Source organism: Elephantulus edwardii, unplaced genomic scaffold (genome assembly GCF_000299155.1).
Source record: "Elephantulus edwardii isolate Elephantulus edwardi_28Jun2011 unplaced genomic scaffold, EleEdw1.0 scaffold00031, whole genome shotgun sequence".
Taxonomy (NCBI): domain Eukaryota; kingdom Metazoa; phylum Chordata; class Mammalia; order Macroscelidea; family Macroscelididae; genus Elephantulus; species Elephantulus edwardii.
Genome location: NW_006399781.1, coordinates 13,521,877 through 13,528,944, shown reverse-complemented (window position 1 = coordinate 13,528,944; position 7,068 = coordinate 13,521,877).

Here is a 7,068-nt window from a genome sequence, read left to right as displayed (position 1 = left end):
AATTTTTTTAAAATTTTTTTTATTTTTGTGTGTGTACCATCAAATCAGATCTGACTGGTACAGGAGGATATTGCTCCTCCTTCTCTGGCAGAGCATCTGGTGGATTCAAACTGTGTATCTCTGGGATTGCAGTGCAGTTTCTTGCCACTAGGCCACCAGAGCTCCCCAAGAACAAATTCTTTTCATTTCCCTCACCCCCGACACACATTAAATTATGCAATGCCATGATTAATTCTCCCCTCCCCCTGCACATCCTCATCCCTCTGTTTCACCCTCCCCCACCCCCTTAGATCCTTATACTCGTTCTACAATAATGGTTTTATACAACATTTATCCTTGTGAGACTGAGTTAGTTCACTCAGCATAATGCTCTCTAGTCCCTCCCAAGTTAGATAATAATTTACAAAATCATTGCTTCTGCATGCTGCATAGTATTCCATTGTGTGAATGTACCATAATTTCTCAATCCATTCCTTTGTGCTTTGACATTTGGGCTGTTTCCATGTTCTTATTATCGTGAATAATGCTGCTATAAACATTGGTGTACAAATTTCTGTTTGTGCCTCAGTTCTCATGTTCTTAGGGTATATTCCAAGTAGTGGAATAGCTGGGTTATATGGAATTTCTATGTTCAGCTTTTTGAGGAAGCACTAAACTGCCTTCTAGAGTGTTTGTACCATTTTATAATCCCACCAACAATGTATATGAGTTCCTTTCTCACCACATGCTCTCCAACATTTATTACTTGCTGCCCTGTTAAACTTTGCAACTGTTACTAGACTGAGTTGATCCCTCATTGTGCTTTTGATTTGCATCTCTCTTATTGCCAGTGATTTGGAGCATTTCTTCACGTGTCCGTTTGCCATTCGAATATCCTCCTGTGTGAAAACTCTTTGCATGTCGTTTGCTCATTTTGTAATTGGGTTGTCAGTCTTTTTCTTGGAGGCCCACCAGTATTCTGTAAACTTCTGTTACAAGACTCTTATCTGAGATGGTATTACCAAATGTTCCTGGTCTGTAGGTTTTCCCTGTTGGAAAAAGTTTTTTATGCACACATGAATTTTATCTTTAGAAGGTCCCATGCATTAATGTTATCCTCTTTAGATTGTGCATTTCTGCTTATATTTGACAGTGTCTTTGTACCTTGGACTAGCGCTTCTAAGCTTGATCCCAGTTTGTCTCTTATGACCATTATGGTTTGGGGCTTTACTCCCAGGTCTCTGATACACTTTGAGTTGATTTTTTGTGTATGGTGTGATATAGGGATCTTGTTTCTGCTTTCTGCAGGTAGCAGTCCAGTTTTGCCAGCACCATTTGTTGAAGAGGTTATCATTTCCCCACTTGACAGTTTTGATTTCCTTGTCAAATATCAGTTGACCGTAGATAGATGGGTCTATTTCTAGATTCTCAATTTTGTTCCATTGGTCGATGTTCCTGTCATTATATCAGTACTACGCTGTTTTGATTACTACTGCAGTGTTGTAGGTTTTGAGGTCAGGAAGTGCTATGCCTCCAATCTAATTTTTGTTTCTCAGAAGTGTTTTGGTTATTCAGTGTCTCTTGCCGCTCCAAATAAATTTGATCATTTCCCTTTCAATCTCCTTCAATAATGAATTTGGTGTCTGAATTGGGATTTCATTGAACATGTAGATTACTTTTGGTAGGATTGTCATTTTCACAATATTGAGTCTTCCTCACCATGAACAGGGCACATTTTTTCTATTTCTTTAGGTCTTTTATTGTGTCTTGCAGAAATGCTTTGTAGATTTTTTTTGTATAGATCATTTGTATCTCTAGTTAGGTTCACTCTCAAGTATCTCAATTTGTGGTTGGCTATTGTAAATGGTTTTGCTTTCTTGATTTCCTTCTCTGAATTCTCTTTGTTACTGTAGAGGAATCCTTTTGTTTTTTGGATATTGATCTTTATCCTGCCACTCTACTTAATTGCCCTATTAATTCTAACAGGTTTTTTGTTGAGTTTTGGGGGGTTTCTGTGTACACCATTATATCATCTGCATAGAGTGACAGTTTAACCATCTGTTTGCTAATCTGGAATTCTGGGTAGTGAAAACAGTTAACTGCTAATTGAAAGAATGGATCAAGCCCACTCAAAGACATTTCAGAAGAAACACTCAATAATTGACTTCTAAAACCACTAGCGAAAACTCTGTGAAGTACAATTCTACATCAACAGAGAACTACCGGAAGTCCAGGCTGGGTTTAGAAGGGTTCGTGGTACTAGAGATATTGTAGCTGATGTTAGATGGATCTTGGCTGAAAGCAGGGAATACCAGAGGAATGTCTATCTGTGTTTCATTGACTATGCAAAGGCATTTGACTGTGGAGCATAACAAACTGTGGCTGACTCTGAGAAGAATGGGAATCCCAGAACACTTGATCATTCTAATGCGAAACTTATACTTGGACCAGGAGGCAGTCGTCAGAACAGAGCAAGGGAACACTGCATGGTTCAAAATTGGGAAGGGCGTACGCCAGGGATGCATCCTATCTCCATACCTTTTCAACTTATATGCAGAACAGATTATCCGGGAGGCTGGGCTCTATGAGGAGAAATGTGGGGTCAAGATTGGTGGACGATTTATCAACAACCTGCGTTATGCGGATGACACAACCCTGCTTGCTGAAACTGAGGAGGACCTGAAGCGCCTGCTGCAGAGTGTCAAGGACTGCAGCCTACAATATGGATTGAGGCTCAATGTCAAGGAGACAAAGATTCTCACCACTGGTCCGGCTGACAGCATCATGACATGGTGATGAGGTTGAGATTGTTAACAGCTTTAGTTTGCTTAACTCCATTAATCAACATTCTTGGTACCAGCTTAGGGACCTCTCCAAAGTGCTGAAGAGCAGTGGTGTCTCTCTGGAGACTAAGGTGCGTCTGATACAGGCCATGGTCTTCGCAATCACCTGTTATGCATCAGAGAGTTGGACAATGACCAAGGAGGATAGAAGGAGAATTGATGCCTTTGAGCTGTGGTGCTGGAGGAGTATTGAGAATACAGTGGACTGCTAGGAAAACAAACAGATTTGTCCTGGAGAGGGTTAAACCGGGTGGCTCCTTGGAGGCAAGGATTCTGAGGCTCCGTCTAACTTACTTTGGACATGTTGTGAGGAGAGACCGGTCCTTAGAGAGGGACATCATGCTTGGGAGGCTGCAGGGACAGCGCAGGAGAGGAAGGCCCTCTATGAGGTGGATTGATTCAGTGACTGGGATAATCGGGATGGGAGTGTCGGAGACAGTGCGATTGGCACAGGACAGAGCAGAGTTTAGGGCCGTTGTACATAGGGTCGCTATGAGTCGCAGGTGACTCGACGGCACATAACAACAACAACAACATGGTTGCTGGGAGTCAGGACCCATTCAATTCTTGCCCTGATGAGACCTGTTGATTTATGATTTATATTTTAAAATATATTCAATATCCCACTATCAGAGATTTTATAGAACAGAGTAGAACTTCTGCTCAGAATTCCTGAGATTTAAAATATTTTGGGGAGCATATTGCTTTGTTTTTCTGTAGACTAGTTGGGAAGTTAAATTCAATGACTTTTCAGTTAGCATTCCAAATGGGACTGATAAATCCAGTGCATAGTCTTTGCAAATTTACTTTGTGGTTTTGTGACTTCTGCTTTTTGTGTATAATTCCACATGTGTGTATTCTCTGCCTCTCAGTTTGCAAATTTCTTTGAAACTGTATATTTTGGAACTCTTAGAGACAGATTTGTTATCCCCCTCTTTACTACACATTTGCATTTATTTCTACAAATTTGTTGAGATTACCACCAACGAAGGACCATTTTAAATTAAATTTTATGCTTGGGTTTTTATTTATTCATTCATAGTTTTAATCTCTGCCACTTTTAAAAAATTGTGGTAAAGTGAAAATTCACAGAGCAAATTACTTTTCCATTCAACCACTTAGATGCATATTGTTCTGTAATATTTGTTATAGTTCCCTCTACCTAACGGCATTCTTGCTACTACCTCCCTGAGCTTCCTTTTTCTATTCATCCTGGTTACCCCTCTGCCTTCGGAGGTTTGTTTTTGGGCAAATGCTACTCTTTTGGTCTTGCATGACTGATTTTTCTGAAGAACATGTCCCTCACAAGTGTTACTGTTCATTTTGTAGGAGTGCCTGAGGTTTGGCTGTAGGGCTGTCCCTAGAGATGCGTTCACTTATGGGTTTGAAGTTTGTCTTAGAGATTCTCTAGCTGAACAGAAAGCCTGGTCTTGTTTATGTTTCTGAATTTTGTTCTACATTTCCTCCATTCTTTCCAGGGCCTTCTGTTGTCCTAAATCAGGACAGCTGATAGTGATAGTCAAGCACAAGTGTCTGCTTATGTATCATTAGCAAATTATTGCTTGTTAATATTGATATTGCAGGATTTTGAATGGTATAGCATTTTCCTTTGGTGCCTGTAACTGCTTGAAGGTTTTTAAACTCCACAGGACTTAAGAGTCAAAGTACAACTTCAGGATTGATTCTTCTTAATGAATTTTTAAAGGAGATGGAGAGAAGACTGAAGTTGTCAATGACTTCATTGTGCTAAGATACACAATTAAAACCCCTGGTAAAAGTTAAGAAATAAAGAAAGTATCTCTTTGAGAAAATAGGCTGTCAAGGACCTCTTCAATATTCTAAAGAGCAACGCTGTCATCTAAAGGCAAAAGTATGCCTAAATCAACGCTTGGTATTTTAAAAACTCTGCTTTATCTATAATAAGATGAATTAGTAGCTCTGAAGATGTACTAGCATCAAGTTGAATTTTAGAAGACAAGAAAAAAAAAGAATGATTGAAAGATAATTGAAAGGGAGGAAATTGTCTCACTACAGAAAGGGCTATCATTAAATGACATGCATCTGATGTAGCCTGCAAATTCTATACTTTGGAAAATTCTAGCTAAGAATGTCATCTAAATGAAACTTAAGTTCGGGCAAGGTTGTTTTGTTTTTTCTTATTTGTGAAATATAGAGATGTTTATGTTTTGGATACCAAATGAGAAAAATTCATTTTAGAGGAAAAAATATTGGACAGAATCCTATACTACATTATCATTATTCCAAATGCAATCTCAGATTACAATGAAGCCTATCAAGAAAACAAAGATTCTCACCACTGGTCCGGCTGACAGCATCATGACATGGTGATGAGGTTGAGATTGTTAACAGCTTTAGTTTGCTTAACTCCATTAATCAACATTCTTGGTACCAGCAGCCAGAGAACCAAAAGACAAATTACATTGGAAAAGCCTGCTGTCAAGGACATCTTCAGAGTACTGAAGATCAATGTCAGTCTGGAGACTAAGTTGTACCTGATCCAGGCCATGATCTTTGCAATTACTTGCTATGTGTCAGAAAGCTGGACAACGACCAGGGATGATAGGGAATTGATGCCGTTAAGCTGTGGTGCTGGAGAAGAGTTTTGGGTATACTATGGACTGCTAGGAGAGCAAAGAGTTTTGTCCTAGAGGGGGTGAAACCAGGCTTCTCCCTAGAGGCAAGAATTCTGATCTCCTTCTGATATACTTTGGGCACATTGCAAGGAGGGGCCAGTCCTTGGAGAGGGACATTGTGCTTGGGAGGGTGGAGGGATAGTGCAAGAGAGGAAGACCCAGATGAGAAAGATTGACTCAGTGACTGGGATAATGGGAGTACATGTGTCAGAGACAATAAGGTTGGCTCAGGATAGAGCAGGGTTCATAATTGCTGTACATAGGGTCACTATGAAGTCACAGATGACTTGATGGTATATAACAATAACATTATCTGTAGAACCACCCTTGCTCTAGCTACAGGCCAGTAACAATTCAGCCTTAGGGAGTACATTTAGAAGGTGAGCCCAACTGTGTGGGTTCAAATATTGGAACTGATGCTTACTAGTAAGGAAACATAGGGAGGTCTGGTGGCCTAGTGGTAAGAAGATGCCCTTCAATCCCAAAGGTCTGAATTCACCAGCTGCTCTGCAGGAGAAGGATGGACAATCTCCTCTCATGTGATTTATTGCCACTGAAAACCCACTGGAGGGTCAGCTGTGGGTTGGTTCTAACTCAACAGCACTCAAGAAGAAGTAGGAATCATTGTGGCACTTTTTATGCTAAGCATTGAGCTGCAAAGGGAATGGTCAGTAGTTTGAACCCACCAAGATCTCTATGGGAGAAAACAAGGGTAGTTTGCTCCTGTAAAGATTCACAGCCTTGCAAACTATGAGACAGTTCTACTCTGGCGGCCCAGTCTCTCTAACAGTTTGAATCTACTAGTGGCTGGCTCTGCTGGGGAAGATGATCAAGCTCTGTCCTTGCAATTTGCAACCTCAAAACCCCAACAGAACATCAGGTCTGACTCAGTAGCAATGAGAGAGCAAGATCAGTTAGAATCGAGTTAATGGTTTAACCACTACATGATCTGAAGGAAATGATAAACACTTTTGTGCCTCAGTTTCCTCATCTATAAAGTTGAGATGATAATAGTGGTATTTGCCTCATAGAATGCCACAATGGGCTCTTGTGTGTGAGGATGGCACAGAGTTCAGATCTTTTGTTCATAGGGTCATCCTCGACTCAACGACACCTAACAGCAACAAACCTCACAGAGTTCTTGTGTGATTGAATGAATTAGTCCATGCAAAGCACTTAGATCCACTTGTAATCATAAGCACTCTAGAATTAACTTTCATTGTAATTGGGAGCTTATTAGAATGCCCCTCCCAGCTGGTATTTAAGGACAGGGAAGATTCTAGAGTTTCCTTGCCTTGTTCCTGGTGCCTCAAGAAGTGAGTTGCAGTTTCTGCTATTTCTTGCATCATGTAGTCTCTTGGAAGAATGATCTATCCTCCCATGTGGAAACTAGCTACCTCTGAGTTTGGTATTGCACCTTGACCCGTTTCCATCAACAGTTCCCCTTTGAGACTGAAACCATTCTGGACTGAATCTTACAGTTTCCACACCCTTCTGGACTTGACTAATTGTCTTACAGGACATCACACAGATTAAGTAACCACTGTGGCTACTGCACTGGTAGTTTCTCTGTTGCTGTCAAAGAATTTATC